Raw genomic sequence first — 20,962 nt, forward strand, 5'->3', positions numbered from 1 at the left:
TACGCCCGCATGCGTTGCAGATATTTGGTTAGCTGGTGTAGAAGTCGTCGAGGATGGATGATATCTTCTTGATACTTCGTCGCGGGCAGAAACCGGTCCTTTTATCGATCCCGGCAAACGCAGTCTGCCGGCTTTATGCAAAGCCAATAGTGCTTCAGCTCCGGTCAAGTGTTAAAGTTTCAGGGCGTAAGTCACTCGCTTGGAAAACCAGAAAAAACTCTGCGGGAAAAAATCTTCATGTTTCATCGGGCGTGAAAGGTCGAGCAAATATAGGCTCTACTTAGAAACATGTTTCTTGGACCGTGATTCTTTGATTCGTTAAAATGATTCGCTCTTGTTTGCTTTTCGAAAAAAAAAAACTTTACTTGACGTGAAAGATTGCTCCGCGTTGCTGATTATTTAAGAAACAATTTTTATCGAGGTTGAACTACTTTCATTCAACGGCGACGTGCCAAAGAAATAGCTTTACAAGCTGTGATAAAAATTTCACCAATTTTAAGAAATCGTACACTGCTTACAGTCTTTGAAGATATGTTTTCTGCTGTGTAGGAATTTTGAGAAAATATGGAAAATGTACTCTTCCGTGGTAATTATCATATGTCATGGCACTGTTTAGAAACATCTAATCGTATACCATGCACTTACTGCACTCACGCATTGAATACACTATCGAAGAGTAGTTCATTGCAGGTTTTCATTCCGTATTTTAACGGCTGCAAAATTGTGACCTTGTCTTTCGATGAAACTCGGTAATTTCCATACCGTGACCGCGACATTCGTGCAATTGCGATAACTGATGATTATCTATCACGCGAGCTACTTTCGCAAATAGGTAACAGAGAATGTGGCGCCTTTCGGATTCCAAGAATCGTATAAAACTTATTGTTACCCGTTCACCAAAAGCAGGGTTATTAACGCCGGCACAGATGATTGGCGTAAGACTTAGATTTCGGTGAAAGTGCAAAATTTAATGTAAGAACCTGACGCGGAAAGAAACTTGGCGACTTGTCATCGCGTGTTAATGGTACGGAAAGAATTAGGTTGGCGAAGAGTAGATTGCGCATTCTTCACCGTGAACTCCAGTCCATTTAGACTCGAACGTTAGATCTAACGAGCTAGACTCTCCAGTTTTGCGTTTGATGAGATTGCAAAATCCACGAACGCCTTGTACAATCAAAAGTCACCCATTCCATACAAGACATTACGAGAATGGTGTAACTTCATGCATCCATCCATCGTCCTTAAAGCAGATTAAAATCATGACGGAGAGTCTAATTCTTTGCAGTGCATCTCGCAGCATTCTTCACCCATATACACAACACAGAGAATGATCATGGCGGACTGCGCAGGCTCAGGATTGAAAAGGATTGAAGATCCAGAAAGGTGAGGACCAAATATCGTGTGGGGTTGAAGCGTTGAAAGCCACTACCGAATCGATCTTCACCGCAATTGAGGTACCTACCGAGTTTACGGTGCAGTCGCAAATTACCCGATTTCACAGCACGCGTTCGTGAAGTCCCCATAGAGAGACGGTGAGTGAGTCCCTTAGGCCTTCGGTACACCGCTGTTTAGGATCATTGTCATCGCCAGGCGACACCTGCCTATGTAATTGGGTTTAACGAGGTGTTCGATCCAGAATCATGGTATCACCGCACATCTCTGCGACACCGAGCTAGGCGGCATAGACAGTTATTACGCCGACCAAACCTTACGAGGGTGAAATCCGCAAGTCTCCAGTTTCCGGACTTTCATCCCACGGCGAATCCTGATTGTTATACTGATTGTCGCAGTTGGGGTCGTTTAATACCTCGTTATCGAGTATCTCGTTGGCCGAGTTTCCGTAGCGGGAGGAAAATCGAATGCTTTTACCCCATGATGAAAGTTTTACCTGCACTCTCAAACTCTGCTGAATTATTTATCTACCCTAATTTCATAGGATTATGTCTATATCACTTTGTCTCCTTTTTCTCCTCGTGTAACAAATTACTATTCCAGTTCTTCTCCCCAACGTTGCGTGGGTTTCGTCGATATACCCTAAGTGAAGGGACGTCGAGCGGTTGACGTAACATTTTTTCCGGTTTGTTATTGATCGGCAGGCGGTTTACCGTACGGACAGCCGTCAAGTTGACGGATATTTTATCATGAACTTACGGAGCAGGTTGACCGCAGATTCACCCTCTGCCACTTCCATCTGCAACCGGTAAACATCCGCTGCAGTGCAACAAAGTGGTACGAGTTACGGTGGTATGTCAGTCCTTAATAAGATTGTGCAATTACGTACTCCAGAAGTTGGTAATTGCCACCTTGAACGTGCATCCTTCGGTCCCTCGGGACATCTCGAGACGCTGGTCCTTTATAACCATCGGAGTTAGGAACTTTGTCTCAAGACTGTTACCTCGAATTTCAATTAAGGAAGTGCTTATACTTCGCTACGGTGCCGGGACCTGCACCTACGCTTGTCCCATTTACCTCAACTACAATCCCCTGCGCCTGTGTTCACGTCGCTGTTAGGAATTTGCGGAACCTGGCGTCCGGTTTTCGGTCGAGGATAAAGGAGCGGGTAATATGCGCTGCTCGACTGCCGCAGGATAGGCCGAAGGCACGTGCACGTGTGTGAAGAAATAATGCGTACGAACGTACAGCATGTGTGTATAAACACACGGAGGAAACGCCCTCTTTGTTTATACCAGGAAAATTTGAAGTTAGTCATTAGCCTTCGTACCGGATGCGGAAATGAGCGAGCTTCATTTATCCTCAAAATTAATTGCGGCTTCATGAATCCGCTGCTGATACTCCCTAGCTTGGTCAACTTCCCTCTTGCCATGCTTCAATACTCCAGTCCTTAACATCGTCGGAACGGAAGAGAGAATGTCATTCCGCAAACACGATTCACCGTTCAACTAGATGTATTGTGTAAAAGGGTTCGCGATACCATTCATTATACTTTTCATCAGCTCTTTCTCGTGTTACGTAACGAAGACCACTGCGAAATTTCCCAACTTCTCGCTTCTTCAGCAACGACCGATCCCCCTTCAGCTTTCCACGGATCGTTACCCAAACGTCTTTCCACGCGTCGTTATAACCCTGAATATTTTTTCAATCCGTACCTACATCGATCCGACTGAACACTAGCTGCTGCCGGTCATGCATCGGAAAGTTTCATCACCAACGACACACCGGGTGCTCATACGCGACCGTCCTCGTTCTCCATGGCCGGATCATCCGGTCAATGGTCAATGGTCATTCGAGGTCTCCGCGTAACCCTGCGAAAAGCTGGGTCACGGGGACCAATAAAACCCCCGTGGGACTCCCGAGGTTGGGAAGTTGTGCCGAAACACGAGCGGCTACGCCGAGAAGGTCGATGCGTTTGCATCTACGTCATTTCGGGGAGTCCCAGGTGGCCGATGTCTCCCGGTGCCGAGGGATCGGAAAAATTCATCCGGTTCTCCGGTTTATTGGATGAGAAAAATTGCGCCATTGCAGCACGTGCAGCTCAGCCAAAATCAGACAAATATTTTCGTTTGGAACGGAGGTGCATAAAAGGCACCAGGCTTCGGATGATTGATTTCCCGCGTCGCGATCCCAGTTGATGCGATTTTTTCATCGGTGTTTTCTCACACGTGTCTTATTGAGAGGATTGCGCGGCGGTGGTTTTTTTTCAATTTTATGCCAACGGATTGAATATCGGTACGTACCAGCTGTGGCCATTAATTGTGGCCATATTCGTTACGAGTAGTCTGAGGTCGTGGCCACAAACGAGAAAAAGATTCTTTCGTCTACGCGAACACTGATTTTTAAACAATATACCAGCTGTACGAAGTATCGAAAACTTGACTGGTCGGAAACTTGCTCAAAGTTGGATCTTAGTACAAGTTGAATCCATTAAAAATCAAATTAATGAATACGGAATTTTCTAAAAGTGACGACAAATGACGTCCAATTATTACTAATGTCACATTTTGCTGTCGCAATTGTCTTATCCTGCGGTACGCAAACTTTTCAGTCGATGATTTGAGCGTCTCGATATCTGTTGGTCGATTTTGCGGCAGATAGGCTGTTGTACAAAAAAAAAAAAACTAGTGAATTTTCGTCAAGAACTTTTCTGACACGGTAATCTCAGAAAAGTTTCACCATCGTGCTGAGACGTTGCAATGATTTCGCGTTTGTTTGAAAGCGTCGATTCAATTCCGGCGTGACTGAAATATCACGAAGAATTGAAATAAGAAAGTTGTCGAGTGGAAGGGACAAAAGTTCGCACCCATGGTCCGGGCTTTATGCGCGGAGCTTGCAGCCGTAGGAACTTTAAACACCTACAATTCACTTGCTCGCGTTGAGCTTTGCCAAGGAAGGAAAGTCTTGCGCATGAAAAAGGAGCGTGATTGTGATACGATTCAGTTCGGTTCGGTTCGGATCGATTCGCCGTCCCCGAGCCGTTAAAACCTGGCATTTCGGTTGCAGGAACTTTTGAATAAACTTTCGATCAATTTTTCACCAGTCGACAAAGACGAACCGGGATCGTCTCGGCGAAAAATCCATTCGTATATAGGCTTCTTTCCCTCAAACTCCCTCTGTTATATTTCCGCGCGAATTTAACCGTGGAAATATAATTTCCTCGTGTTTGACCCTCGAGATTTTCGGGTTTGCCGCGAGGGTGTCGCGTATCGCAAACCCTCAAATCCGGGGGATGCATAATTTACATGTTTCTCGCGTTTCACCGATCGACGCCCGTGTTACGACACCTTCATTCGGCCCAGAATTTCCCCCTTATGAAAAGTTCCTTTTACCGCTTCAAATCTTTTTCAGAAACGTCGCCGATCCGCCTTTTTTTCAATGACAAAAATTATAATGAATCGGATCCTTTGATAGCCATTCATCTATGTTCTATTCTTCTTCCGATACCACGCGAATGACACAATCGAGCCAATGGCGCGACATTGCAGACGCAATACGTCCGTCCATCGAGATAATATTATTCTCGATGGTAGTTACTGGGATACGGTCGGCAGACTTCGAGTACGGAACTTGAATTGAAATGCGTGGATTAAGCGTGGATATACGAAACCGATAACGATGCGTAATCTTTTGAATTCGTAAACAGCGTGAAGATGATCGTAAAACAATTTTTTGGATCGCGTATTCGATCTGTTATATACGAATATATGATTGATCGATTGTAAAGAATTTTCGTAGATACTTATTGCCGTTATACTTTAGGCGTGAGACGGTTGAAAAATCTTCAAGAAGTTCCAGAAGCACCCGAAGAGAATGAACAAATAAATAAATGGTAATTGCTGATTTCGCATTTGAATTTGTAACATTAAACGGAGGAAAGCCGCTGCAAATGGTACGATCATAATATAGAGCTGATATATAATGCATAACATTTACTTATCCGCTGAATTAATTTTCTTGTAAAACTTTTTCTTCCTCGTCTTCAGATCCAGAAAATTTTTTATTAAATGGTTGCGAATATTTCTGGAGAAGGAGAGGGAAGAAATAATAAGAAACGAAACGAAAGAAAAAGAAAACCCAAGGCTGAACCGTTACTCACGCATTTTAACTAAGCAGCCGGCGTAATCATTCTTGCGTTTCAGATTTACAAGTTCTCCGTAGGTACTTTAAGCAAGGATTTCTAATTACCAACGAATTATAACCAGTGGCGCCTCGAAAAAAGAAACCACGCAGACTCGTGACGGTGAAATGTTTTATTTTCTGTTCTCTTTTTTCGTACAATAACAGAACGAGAAACTGCGATGGTATAATCCTCAAATGGTTAACAAGTTTGAGATTACAAGAACGTTTCTCGTAGATTTTGCTATGTTTTATATATCACATATGATTGCTGGTAGCCTTTGAGAGTATTGCTTGTACTGCTGTATTTGTGAATAATTCTTTTAATAAATTTAAATGATTTCGCGGTTCGAAATCTTGTCCCTAATACAAAATTATTGTAATTGAAGCAAGTAACAAGTATCTCTTGCAATTATATTTGAAACTAATCAGTATTTCAATTTCACATTCGTTATATTACCGCGGCAGTCACAATTTGTAATAAACAATTATGGGTTGCATTGACGTTACCTATCACGTGACAGTCAGATGCGTGTCACATTTGATTTCGCCGTTTCCGGTTTTCTGATAAGAGGTCACGTCCATGGTCTTACCTCAATTATTGCGTCATTGGTTAAAATTATCAGCAGTGCGCTTCCCTTTGAACAGTCTGATCACGAAGAACGTTGGCCAGATGTTGAAACATCCTTTGCACTACAAATTATTATTCTTGGACACGTGAAGATTTTCGATACCGCGCTATTTTTAATGAAGATATACCGTGCAAAAAAAATCTAGCGTCCATGCTGACTTCTAAATAAAAATGATTCGAACCTTGACCCAAATCGCAGAAAAATTCGTTACGTGTATACCTAATTACAGCAGATTTATTTCACGTCAATTATCGGAATATCGATATTCGCTCAAATACCCAAGGAACTAATTAGAGTTTCAGAACGGAATGTTACTTCGAGTTATTTTGGTGATCTCGGCGTTGTTTAGACGAGATTTACGAGTTGGCAAACTTCGGAAGTTGAACGTGATCCTGGGTGTTTCTAGCCGGAAATGTTATCACGCGAGTTTTCTTCATTACGCTGTTGAGTATCCATCATGTGGCTGCAGCTGCTCTTTTAGCTACTTCAGTCTGCTAGGTACTTTTCTTAACATCTAGCCAGGTAGAACATACGCTGCAGCTTAAAAAACTGTAGAGGAAAACTAGCATTTTTTATTGCAAAACTCGCTAACGGCGTTTACAAAAAAAAAAAAAAAAAACAAAGAAGTAAAAGAATTGTAATGAGTGAAGTTTTCCATCACTTAGTAACGTTATCGTAACGATTCATGCTGAGGAAAACCGTTATTTCGTGATATCGGAATTGTCTGAAATTCAGGAAACCGTAATGAAACAAAACACACTTATATTCAGAGATCTTAGTTACTCAAAAATCATTGTTAAATTTAACTCAGTTAAGAAAATACTGATTTGTTCCCCAATGTTTCGTTACGATATCGTTACTAACTTCAACATCGTAGTTTTCCAAAGAACCGTTTATCGTCTTCTGGAATATATTGTAGAATTCTTCACAGCAAGTAATTATGCCAACTTGCAGTGGATAAGCGACAGCAGGCTATAAAAACAAAAAAAAAAAAAAAAACAAAAAAAAAAACTGAGATCTTGATGCAACGTGACCTCAAACAGGGAAAAGTGCGACTATTTTACTCTGATCTCTGATGCGGAAGAAATCGTTTCGTCTAGAGAACTGTTCCGTCTGTACTTCTGGTTTTCAATTTACCTTTATTGTGAATCCCATTCAATGGCAGACGTAGAAAATCACGCGATATCAGCCGATGTGCATGACACTTGAGTGGATATTCGAGTGAGCCAGACGGGACACGGCTAGCTTCCACCTTTCTATTATTTTCGCCTTTTTGCTCATCACAATCGATTCCAGAGTTCACCACCGCATCGCTGCAGACGACGCTGCTGCTTATCTGCACACAAGAGACTACTTTAGCAGTATTCGTTCGGTATCCAACCTTAACGTGGTTCTCCGTACATTCGAACAGAATCTCGTCACGTCGCAGATATCCCTCAATTTTACTACATCCGTTGCTCGTTATGAACAGTTCCTTTTCCATAGCTTCGGATCAAGAATGCCAAGTTCGTACGTTCGTGGAATCAACACATCGCCGACTTTAATTCTACCCCATGAATGTCGGGTCTGACACCGAATCGCCACAACGTGTGTTTCAACAACCAAGCAAAATCCACAGGCTTATCTTCACATCGATGACGTCCGAAACGAGGCCGACTTAATTGCTGCTACCCACGGCATTCGCCAGATCTTGTCGACTAGCTCCCATCAAAAGCACAAAAGTGACATTTGCCACTCGAAACACGGTGAGAGCGGCGAAAAAGGCGCTGAATCCTGTGAGTGTCTGGTTCACCCTGAACTTGCGTTACGATGGTATCATTCCTGCGATCAGGTCGTTAACAGGAATTTAAGCTTGCGTCAACCGAACAAACAAATTTTAAATGGATAGTCCGTGATTTCGTCTTTGTCGCGCTCTATGAAATTGCGCTTTGTACTGCCTTCCCGGACACATCGTGGATAACTCGAACCACCTTTGTCAGACCAAATGCAAAGCAGGTGAATACCAAGGATCAGCGATCTTAGCTCCGCTTGTGGATGGACGGGATCTTTTGTGGTATCAAAATAACAGATCGAATCTGGCACTTTGCTGGATCCCATTTTGTACTATGCCAGAATCACCGGCGTCGTTGGCATATCTTTTAAGACCTAACACCTCGCTGTGATGCATAATCCAACGCGAAACGCCGTTCGGGTTTCTTCTTTGAGAAACGCGGTATAATGTTACGTCTCACTCGAGACTCTCTTATGCTCCTCGAGATTTAGGAGTGAGACTTACGTGTGCATGAGACGTGCTTAACACATCGCGGGGATCAGCGTTACGCAAATGTTGTGAACGCACCTCATATTCACCGTGAAAAAAAAAACCGGGAAAATTTATACCGCAAAGAAAGAGATCCGGTTTTTAAAACACAATTAAATATTACGTATAATTTTTTTAGGCTTGCGGAGTGTTGCACGTGAGCTAATCATAACGATCATCTCTCCATCAGGTCATGTCAGTATCACTTACGACAATCAGTTATTATTCATAGGTATATATTATATACTCGTGCAACGTGACTGGCGGTGTTAATAAACGAGAATGGCAAAGTGCTGCTAGACGAGATAAGTGCAGCAGAAAACATTGTGCACTGTAAGAAAAATTTTCTTTCGACTTCTACGGACTATAATTTGGTGTCAAGCCGACAATATCAGACGTCAACCCAACACCATTGGATCTAAATTTAATACCATTTGGTGTTGAATTTTCAAATTCACCGTAAAGTTGTTCAACAGTGTTCCACAATTTTTATCAATTTTATTATCAACCATTTTCACAGTGTGAAATCCGAACAAGAATCCAGAGTCGGCAAAAAATTCTTGCGCGTTTCTTCAAATTCAACTAACTACTCTTGATACATTTTGCGTTTCGCGTACACTTCGGTATCCTGAAATGTAAACGAAGAGGTGATTTCTTTGATGGTTGTGATTTTTCAAGCCTCTCGACTTGCTAAAAACCAGCAAAGTTCAACCATTGAGTATATAATTCGCATTACCGCAACATTGGTCGGTCCGATCCCGATATTACTGCAGGCTTCGGAACAACTTCGGGTATACTGCTGACTATTCCCAGAACTTGTTAGCCAAATCGTTTCTGCACCTGAAGTGTAACGTGAAGAGACCCGAAAGGTCTCAGCGAGCCGTTCGCTCAGGCGGAATTCCCGGGTGTTGTCCCGACTTCTGACGATTTTCAATTTTGGCTCATACCCAAGTGTTACGGCATCGTCGATTACATGCACATACACGGCTGGATCTGCCGTATGACACACAGCTACACGCAGGTATAACCGGAGATCCGTTCCAACCCTTTCGCAATTCAGCGAATAATACGACTCAGCGCAGCGAATCTGCAGCTGCACCAATCCCATCATACGGCCTCTGTGTGAAGAAGCGTATACGTATTTATATTATTATTGTTGTTGTTGTTCTTGTTACGATTGTACACGGACGTGTGCGAATAACACGCGACAACGGCGAACCGTTCTTGTATTGTTGAGAAAATTATACCTTTCAATTGCTCGTCGGCAGCTGTTATTCCCTCGGGGGTGATACGTTCGTTTTTCGATTTCAATGTACCTGCGAAATTGTTCGACAAGCGTGTATTTTATGGAATTGAATTTGACGATGCTGTTGGTGCATGGTGGTGGTGGTGGTGGTGGTGGTGCAGGGTGGAAATTTCACGTGCCTCATACCGGAAATCGTATAACCCTGCGACCGAATGCAACGTGCGGTCGTTAAACATTTATTATAACTCGCCGATTTCGAAGCATCATATCCCGCAACCGCGTATTTTCAGGTGGAGGAATGAAAACGGGCGAGCGTGAGAAAAAAACGACGATAAAAAGGTCGTCGTAAATTTGGACCAGATTGCTCGATTCAACGGAAGTCTGGACTTGACGGTCTTGCCCGCGATAACTGTTCGGGGTTTATCCGCTGTTCCAGCCCTTTCATTGGTACGCGTCCCTTCGGATGCGGGGTGAAAAGCGCTGCTGCGACTCGAAGCTGCGAGAATCCGTTGGGTTTATACGGAGCCGCTGGGTGAGGGCTCATTTTGCATTCGTGTTATAAGGCTGACCCGTCACTCGCAACAAAAGCGAATTCCGCGCGGTGCTGAAAACCCCTTTAGAAATTTCTACGACACCGTTTGAACGAGGCGAAATGACGTTCAGGACCTTCCGAATCGGTTACGCAACGGACGCGAATTATCAGCAAGCCTCGTAGCACGGATAAATATTTCACTTTCGATCTGGGTATGCAGGTCACTCCGCGGGTTAAGCAGACTTTCGACTTACCATGGAAATCGGAACTTGTCAAAAAGGAGGCAATCGGCGATCTGAATCAGCGTTAGAAGATATCGAGTGGAAAACTTGCTGGACACTCAAAACAACTCCGTTCAAAAGTGCCGTCTGTAGATTCCGAATACGATTTCATGAATTTCAAATACCCGATGGAAAGAGCCTCGAACCGCGACTCAACGTGACTTCAAGTGAATTTCGGAGACGGTACTTCGACGTACTTTTCTCTTGAATTTACAGTAATCCACAATGCTGAAAAAAACAATTTCTCATGATCTCAAGATGCAATGTGTAACATACTGGTTCTTTCACTGTGACAAAGTTTTTGTCATCGTATCGTGTACGATACTTGTTGAAATTTGCCTTGAATTCTTCAGAACTGAGGTGATCTGCCTGTAGTGGTGTAACCATTTGGATCCATCCAAGTAGCCCGAAGATGATGGTATTACATGTTTGTACAGGACCTTGGAGTGAAGAGGGTCATGTATTCGGCTCGAGGAAGGGAACTTTTGAATCACCTTTCTGTTCCAAGTGCTCTTTTTTTTCTTTTCATTCTTTACCTCGTATCGCATTTACGTCACGTTACATACGCGTGGCTGTCGACTGACGCCGTATTTTCAGACATTGCATTAAAAAGTACAGAATCAAAGTCACCGCGGGAGCTGAAGTTGTTATCTTCTGAAATTTCATACGAATATACGGAGACGCGTACAATGAGAGAACGAAATTGTCAGCAGGTACAATATACCTAATCATGTATTCTGATTCGAAATCAGATGCCCTCAACGAATAGTGGATAAAAAATAATTTGCAACCCAAAACGTACGCTGCGTGACTTTTCGAAATTGAGACCAATGACGTCTTCGTGCAAGGTTCTTACAGACACGAGGAAAAAATCGATGACGAAACTACGAGGTGATATGACACAAGTATCTACGGTCAATACAAACGGTTACAGGGACACCGTGTAAACAGGTTGAAACGAATAAAGTAGGCAGCATCAGAAGAGAGGGGAAGAAAGAGAGAGGAGGAAGAGGTGGGGGAGGGACGGAGGAGGGGAAAATACACGTAAAGCTAGTCAAGACAGAGTAAGATGAGTCCGCTGTTGATGGTTGAAAAACGGTGATAATTCATTACTACTTCGAGCTATGCATACAACGAATAATCGGCTGACCAATGCTAAACCGGGAGTGAAAGCACCGCCGGGGAAGGAGATTCTCGTGCCATTGCTAGACGCGAATTACGTCGAATGCCAGAGGCTCGAGTCTCGTCAGTCTGTCGCTGGCCTCTGCGCGACGTGGTTCGCGTTCTTCTGGGTCCGTATCGATGGTTGGACGTCCGTGTTCTCCAATCGTCACGTGCGCGAATCCTTTCTATTACTTAGTTGTCGGTCTGTGCTAGTTGAATTTTGTCTAAGGTTTGCGAACGTGATGGGTTACAAAAACATTGGGGAAAAAGACTCCGGGTGGTAGTCGAAGGTCCAAGATTTACAGACTCAACGAGTCGTCTTCTGGCTTCGTAAACTAATCCGGACGCTTCTTTCGAAAGGTCAGTGTCACGGCTTAGATATCTTGCCTCAGATTTACTATTGCGGATTATTGTAGTTACGTCATGTGGACAAATCTCGGAGCGAATGCATACTACACACTTTTTTGTTCAACGTTTTTTTTTTTTTTTTTTTTCTTAATAACTCGAGCCATTTTTCGGATTGGCTTCAAGTTTATTTTATCATGCACTTGGGACACTTTGGAGTTTTATAGTTTGAGAAACGTTACCGACAAGAATTCAGTCGCTTTCCTCGATTCGGGTCAGTTTTATTTCACGAACGAAAACGGTACTTTCGTTCTTTCAACTTTCAACTTTTTTTTATTAAAAGTGAAACGACAGTGACAGAGATGAGGAAAATTACTTGATCGCACGGTATTTATGATTTCAATTATACTTTGTCACGGGTTATTCCGAAGGTTAACTAACGATTCAAGCTTGTGAAATACAAAACTAAAAGAAAACAAAATTAAATGAAAGTCAGATTTTGTCAGAATTTTTCACATCGTTATACCTGTACATATTACATGAACGGGCTTCGAAATTCATTTGCATGAATAGGTAGGTGTAATAAAACCGATCGTTCCTAGACAACACTTTTTAATTGCGATGGTAATCTCCGTTCCTGTTAAAAAATGAATCCAGTGATTCTAATCAATTCTAAACTGACACGGTATCATGCATAAAAACCGATCAGTTTCTCTGTTTAAAGCAACCATAATCTGTATCGATTATTTTTACTTTTCTTTAAATCCACGTTATACTGAAAAAATGAGTGTTTTTTTTTTTTATTTAAATCCTTCCTCTCAATTCGGAGCAAGATTCTTGGCTGCAGCAGCAATCTTGCATCAACGTTCGTATTATTCCTATCGACTGTACAAAAGGTCATACTTTATGCCACCAAAGCTCACAAATAACTCGTGTTACGCCACGTTGATAAGGGTACATAAGCGATATCTCAATATCATTCTGAAGAAAGTTGTTAAGTTGGGACTGTGAAAGTTACCGAGTAGGATTACCGAGCACTACAGCGTATAAATTAGACACACACACACACTATGCATGTTATACAGTGCCTATTGACCGACGATAATGTCTAACTTGTGAAAGACTAGACGCCGTTCGAAATTCAAATGTTTTTGTCAGAAGTGCCGTTGCATATTGTCACGCTGTCATGTTTCCCGAGTAATTAACGGTCTGCTGTGAATGTTGTTTTCATGAAACTGAATTCCAAGGTTATCTCATTTCTCTCTTATCACTAGCCTTTTTTTTATATCAGTGCGGTATGCAAACAGCTAACATTTTCGATGCGGGAGTCCGTAACGCACTTGACTTAATTTTCATGACCCGACCGACCTATGAATTGAATGCGACGAGAAAGAAAAAGAAAAAACATGCCGAGAATACAACGTGTTGTGTACTTGTGCAGGAATTCTTCCTTGGAAAGTTGATTTAATTTTTTCGAAATTGAACGAGGATATTGGAAAGACTTTACATTGATTTTATTTCAAGGAAAATTCTGAAAAAAGCCAAGTGAAAGAATTATCAGTGTAATTATATCGACTTTGTTGCTGGAACTTGATTATGGATAAGTAGTATTGTTATCTCCGGATTTCAACGCGGTCAGAACTGAAAATTTCGAAAAGCGGACTTTCGTCTCTGAAACCCTTGAGGTAATATAAATTTGAGTTTTATTAATCTTTGTCGAGTTTTTTTGTACAACGTAAAAGACGTAGCTGAATAAATAAAAAATTTCTAATGTTTAACAAGCGTTTTAAATAGTTCTGATGTTCAGGTTTTGCGAATTCTATGAGAATTCTTTGTAACAATCGTCTTTTTCCAATCTTCAGATAAAAGTTGCATTCGGTTTGGATAATGGAAAAAAAAAGGAATCAAATCTGTAAAACCGTTTCGCTCTCTATGACGAAGACACCTGCCGTCTGATTTCGAGATACTGACCTCGCACAATCACATGTAGCCAATATAGACTTTAATGAGAAAGACCACTGTGATGGGTGAAAAAATAATCGAATTTTAAGAATTTTTTCACACGGACACCTAATCAACAAATGGATCGAATTATTGGTATTTTATTAAGTATATATTACACTAGTTTTGTATAATTTTTTATTAAAATATGTTTAAAATTAACGAAGGTACGGGCTTTGACTTAACGAATAATAAAAAAATTTTCCCTCCATCGTGGCATTAATATCTCGGTGAAAGGTTGTCTGAAGATAAAAAACAAAATTTTATAAATATATATATACAAATTCAGCTATCGTTGTACGTGATCGTTTTTTTTTCACGATTATTCGAAATAGCGACGGCTTGAACAAAAAAAAAAATTTAATCCGTCGCCGTGTTATAATAATGAAAAAAGAAAACGGTCACATATAACGATAGCTAAATTTGTGTAGACGTTTATCAATCTTTGTTCTTTATCTTCAGATAACCCTTCACCGAGATATCAATGCCAGAATGGAGGGGAAGTTTTTTTATTATTTAAATACTTTTTGATAAAAATTTACATGAAACAAATTTGATTTTACACTTAATAAAATACCAAAAATCCTATCCTCTTATTAATTAGTTCCCTTAAACGTGTCTAACGTCGAGAAACAGAAAATAAATAGGTTTTATTCGTCCTTTTTCTTCAAATAAGATGATTTCGTAATATACAGATTAGGTTGGTGGTTATTTAGGGTGAAAATTAATTTTACCCCTTCCGCCTCCCAAATCGGTTCGAAATACGTAGAAAGTAACGCTGTAATATTTTAAGATTCTTAGAGAACTCCTAACCCTTGACCACAGGGTTTGAAGTTTTCCATAATCCAAATAACGATCACCCTAATACAGATATACACCTTATCAGCATGGGCGACGTCATATCGTTGCAATTTTAAACCTGCTGTATTATCCTCGACGTTTGTTTAATCAATTAAAAACAAAAATATGACCTAATTATTGTTCCTTTCTCCGCCTAATACGTCCAAAAAATTTCTCTTCATCCGATAACCCAATTCACCATCTGACAACGAGTGCAAAACATCTAACCGATGGCATGTCGCGAACGATTTAATTTTTCGCCAGTTGCAAAACGTCTCTGCAGAGAATCTTATCTGCTGCATCATATCTATGATATGGACGTAGGTCATGAACGGCATACACATATATATATATATATATATATATACAGACACACGTATGTACTTGGACATCTTTGAGCTAATAAATATTTATGATGCACCATTAGCCCACGGGGGGCTTGTGTGTATGTGCAACATGGTATTGATTCGTCGGTGCTGCTGACTAGGCCCCCACCCTCTCTCTCTCTCTCTCTCTCTCTCTCTCTCGCTCTCTCTCTCTCTCTCTCTCTGTCTCGCTTCGGCTCTCTCTTTGGCGAACACGTCTCGCGTCTGTCTATCGAAGAGCCACACGGTGCAACGAGTCCAGGATCTGGGATTAGGTCCTCCCTTGTCGAGTGGCTGCAGCAATCCATCCCCTACTTCACCCCGCGATGCGCCACGACCCTTGGAGACATCATTTCGTTCTCTTTCACTTGATGATGCTGCAGGGCATTAAGCTCCGTGGTTTATCTCTCGTTGTACGCGACGCGACATTTTAGGCACGTTATCTGCACTTGTCAAGAACAATTAAGTTGCCGGAGCGTAACTTGCGGGTGTGTACAGTAAAATGCGGGAATACCTCAATCTTTCGACTAACTTGTTTTTTGTCCGAAACAAAGTGCGAGGCCGATTCTGTAAGAACTATTAAGGCTCGCGTGGGGAAATGGAATGATGCATTGTTGCATAATTCGCAGAGAATCGAAGTCGCGTTTTGTTTCGGATTGAAAAGAAGTTAGCCGGAAGGTCAAGGTATTTGTGAATTTTATCGTAGCTGTTGAAAAATTGTTTTATGTGTTACAAGAAAAAGGAAGTTCTTGCTTTCTTTCCTTCTTGACTCACAGGACGTTTAGGTCAATTATTTTTTACAGAGGAAAAAAAAATAATTTGGCACATGCGCATGTTGAAGGTGAAGAAATTTTTTCGCGAGGAAGTGTGTAATGATAAAATTTCTTGATTTCATAAATTATCGGATAAAATGATCTTGGTATTTTGTTCTACTTGGAGATACGAGCGAGGTTTTAGATTGAAGTAAATATGATGTATTTTTTATAATGTGTTTACTTATCTTGGAACAATACAAGCTGTTGCGAGTCGATTTTTCTGTTAGAACTTGTTCTACTGTATAAAATTTAAGTTGAAATTTATTATCATACTAGATATGAACTAATACAAAGCGATAACTATCCAGACATATTAGATCTGTTCGCAAGTGAAAGAAAATGAACGAATATTACTTATAGAATTTCTTATAAAAATATTCGTATCAAATCGTAAGGCAAGGTCTTCAATGAGAATTGAAAGCTATACGCAGTCTCTATATAACCTGCAGCAGCAGTCGCGCTTTCACTGCGATTGCCTCGAGCTATTCGAGAGATAAAGTCTGTTAGATTCTGTCCATAGGAATCCAGTAAATACCTTCGGTTTTAATAGGGCCGCGACAAATGAAGAAATTCCTCTGTTCGTTTTTCGAACAAGGCAAGTAAGTTGGACTGGTTTTTCGATTTAAGAAACTTGGATTTGGTTAATTCTTCTCGATTGAAATTAATTTCACGTGTATATAGTTCTACGGAATTTTTTTGAATATGTGAGCCAAATTTTCATATTTTATCACACGGTGCATTCAAGAATCCGTCAGTCTCGGTACGCGAAATGTAAAAAAGTATAACTGACTGACGTCGTCCGTGCATAAGCGGGTTATCTGCTGATTCATTAGTGCTAATCTCGAAGATATTGATATTATAATTTTTAGTATTGAAGATGCGCTATGTTTTCAAGGATGAAAATTCCGCAAACTGGAAATAGACGCGGATAACCTTAACTTGATTCATGTTACTAAATTCTCACTTTTCTCAAGGCGGGTTCAAAGCAATTTTATAATTTTGATTCTTTAAGAGCGGGGAAAACCAATTAAAGCACGAAATTCATTTCGCTTAACGTTTCATGTACACGTCCTCTTCTAAAAAAAAAAGCTCTTCTAAATTAAAAGTACCTCCCTTCTCTGCATACAATAATAACTACGTACTAGTAGATTTTAAATTTATGTAATGAACGAAGCTACACGAAAAGAATCCAGATCATAATTATCTGCTCAATATACGACGAAATGTAATTTTGATTGCCTCGTAAACTGAAGCGAAAATGTTACATTAAATCGCTCGAATTCCAGAGTAAAATGGTTTTAAATACCTTATTTGGTGTTGGATTCAACAGTTTAGTTTCGCTGCATCCTTATATATATATATATATAATAAAATGTATATGACGATATAAAAATAACAAGGTCTTTTATTGCGTATATTTATATATATTATATACATATATGTATATTAAACAAAAAAAGGCCTTGTTATTTTTTCAATTACTTCAATTCATCACCGAGAAAATAGTTGTTATTCTTCGACAAGTGACGTGAATAATTATTTATAAACCGCAGCGTTGCAATGAATATTGAACTGCAGTAGTTTACATAATCGAAATAACCAGCGATGCTAAACATGATAATTACACATATTTGTTGTACACACTTCATGATAATGGAGATGATTAACTGCAAATTGTTCATTTGTCGGCTTTAGTCAACGAGTATATCCTTGATTTTTTGACGTAGATAAAATAGAGGAAAAAACCTAACCGCGTATTAATTATTACAACCACTTGCAATAATTATCGAGAAATGCACCTTTGCAAAGGATGTTGATAAATTTATTACCGGTTCAATCTTACGTTGAAGAATTTTTTTTACGATCAATTGCGCGTAAATTACTATAAAGTGAAGAGTTATATCTAAACGATTTGCGGTTGGAAGGGAATACAAACGCTGTCGTCTTACAAATCTTACTCGATTGCCTACCAATTGCCCCAATTTTCGTCGACAGTAATTTAGATCAAGAAATAAAATCCAGATAAAAAAAAACGGATACTTTCTTCATAGTCGCCGGAGGCTTATCAGTATCCTATACAAACGTTTGACCGCAACATGTATATAAATAATAATAAATATATACCGGGAAAATCTCTTGAAACTTGAAAATCAACCGCGCATGCGCGAGTTTTATCGGCGGTTCGCGCAGGCTGGCCATCCCGAGTTTTCATTTGTCAAACTGTTTCTGGCGGGGGTGTAGTTGATACGAATTTTCGAGGTTAGAATCTCAAATAATTGAGGTAGCGGCTCGGAAAGGTTTGGGAAGCATTTGTTATTGGGTCGGATAGTTGATTCTTCAAACAACGGTCGGAATTCAACGCTCATATGCTCTTTGAAAATTCAAAGGTACACATTTTGTGTAAGTCGGCCCTCTGCGTCGCAGACAAAAATTTTGCCGACCAATGAGATTGAGTATTTGGCGCATGCGCAGTTGATTTTCAAGTTTCAAGAGATTGTCCCGGCATGTATGTATTCGTATACGTCGCAGCTCTTCTATCTCGCGTTACGGTGCACCATCCAGGACTACGTGCATAGGAACGTTTAATCGAGGGATTGAATTTCTGCAGAGCTTACAAGACTTTGAAATTGCGGTTTGATACATAAAGTCAGTAATATCGGCAGTGGATATCGAGTCTTAGTTTTCTGGGGGATAATCGATGCGAAAACTATATACGCTGGTCACTTTTACGAACAACTGTATATAGTCAAAGACTGGTGATTGAACGCTGATCAGACTCGATTCTCATACGTTGTCCGTTTCATCATTTTAAAAGCACGCCGTACTTGATTGGTCTTCATTCTTCTGCGATGTTCCGATACTATATATAAATAAATGCATTATCATTCGCTGTCGTAAATTATTTATAATTGTACCAATCTTTTAGCATCGGTATATTTGTTTAATTAATTAGAGGAATGAATCGCTGAATTATGCTGCCGACGTTCCATTTAATTTAACTTTTTTCTCATTATTTTATTCCTGTTTATTCGTAATTTTTTTTTTTCCACTAAAAATTGGTTACACGAGATTTTATAAGCTTCTTAAACTTCGAAACTTCTAAAGGGTCAAATTTGGTGACTTTTTTTTAAAACTTCTCGTCCTTTCGGTAACCTAAACTTTTTACCGATAATGCTTTCATCTTCGACCAGTTTCGTTTCGTCTTAAAGTGGGCCAAGACGAGATGCTGGATACACCGGTTTTCTTTTTAAAATGAAATTTGATTCGGATAACTTTGCCAACTCCCTTTATACCCGCGAAGAATTCCAAAGAAGTTGTACGAGCTTCTTGAGTAAGCGTACGACTCAACAATACCGTCCTTATTCCATCGACGTGCGGAATTCGGTTTATATAACTTATCTATATAATATTTAAACCGCCCGAGGTTACCGATAGTCTGGTATTTTTATTTCGCAAATTTTCAGGACACGGGCGGAAATCGAACCCTCCATTTATATTTGCTAATCCAGATTTAAGTCGGTAAACAGATAATGGAGCCCATGCAATCTCTGCACGTAATATTTTCCAAGATAGTATTTGAGTATTCAAAAAAACAAAAAAACAATTCGCCTTTATTCAGAAATCCGTTTCAGAATTCTCTTCACCTTTTTATATCGACGTATAATGAAAAAACACCAAAGCTTCTTACAAAACAAAAGAATCCTTGGCCTGGGGCCAGAGTGTAAAAAAAAGAAAGATACGTGTTTGTGCAAATTCCATGAAACATGAAATTCCCAACGGAAAATAATGTACAAATTAATTCAAAGTTGAAAATGTATTATAAATATTTTTGTCAGGTATTTACCGTTGTTGTGCCATACATATTACGCTGAATGTACTATATATTCACCATAATTACACCTGAATTATAAACACGTAATTACCTACGTCGCGAGCACCTGCAGCTCGATTAAATAATTTTTTTCACGGAAAGAAACGTCAGTTCTCTGCCCAATTACCTCATCCTTCGCTTATTGTCGTTTTTTATCGTCTCTATTTTCGTATTCGATTCGTATTTCAACCTTGACACGTACACCGGCGTAATTTTTTCCTGTAACTAATGTCGAAAACTTTCCAAGGGGGACTTTCACTCATTTATGTATACGAAGCTGTAGGCATCACACTTAACTTTTTGTCGAGGCCCGTCACTTGAAAAGTTTTTGAGACGTGGTGTAACTTGCGATGCTGTATAAAACATGAAAAAAAAATGAATAAAAATTTGAAAATAGTAAAAGAAAACAAACCGAGTGTTGATATACTTGTATTAATTATTTATATACACGTCTGAAATAACAAGTTTTTCCGCGGTGTATCGCAATTACGTTTTTTAGTCTAAAAAATAAGTTTCTGAACTCGCACAAAAATTTTTACTTCGTCTCGTAAAGTTATTCCGATTGCGCGTATAAGGGAAAAATTTAAGTATTTTATACCGGAGTATTAAATGAATAGGTACGTGTATCATGAATTTAATTTGAAAAAATTCATGAATCCACCTTCATTCCGTAAATTAATTTCAAACGTGTTTTGCAACAGTGAAATTTCTCTACGTCTCCTTTTCAATCAAGTAAAAACTCTTAAAAATAGCGTCATTTCGTGTCTGGTTCAACTAAGGAACAAGCCATTTTAATTCAGAGGCAATATACTGCGTATGTATAATATATATGCATTGAAACATAATTTTTGCACAGCCTGTCCATAAAAGCGTCCTCAAATGATTCAGAGTCTGAGTCTTCTTGGATCATGCGAAACGCCTTAGCAGTCAGTTTTCAGGTACAACTCGTTAGCACGGATTCAGTGAACGTTCGTTACAGTCCATTACACGGGTAATAACC

General features: G+C 40.1%; 1 protein-coding gene across 2 annotated transcripts in view; it reads left to right on the top strand.

Annotated features, from left to right (window-relative positions):
* LOC107223843 (beta-1,4-N-acetylgalactosaminyltransferase bre-4) overlaps positions 1 to 20,962 on the top strand; it is a 97,302-nt gene that overhangs the window by 8,634 nt on the left and 67,706 nt on the right. Inside the window, exon 1 of one of the 2 annotated variants that reach the window (XM_015663659.2) lies at positions 11,794 to 12,085. The exons of the other annotated variant lie outside the window; for it this stretch is intronic. The gene's annotated coding sequence lies outside the window, so the exon portion shown is untranslated. Of the gene's footprint in view, positions 1 to 11,793; positions 12,086 to 20,962 lie in introns of those variants that run through there. 2 annotated transcript variants of the gene reach the window in all.

Source organism: Neodiprion lecontei, chromosome 1 (genome assembly GCF_021901455.1).
Source record: "Neodiprion lecontei isolate iyNeoLeco1 chromosome 1, iyNeoLeco1.1, whole genome shotgun sequence".
Classification (NCBI taxonomy): Eukaryota; Metazoa; Arthropoda; class Insecta; order Hymenoptera; family Diprionidae; genus Neodiprion; species Neodiprion lecontei.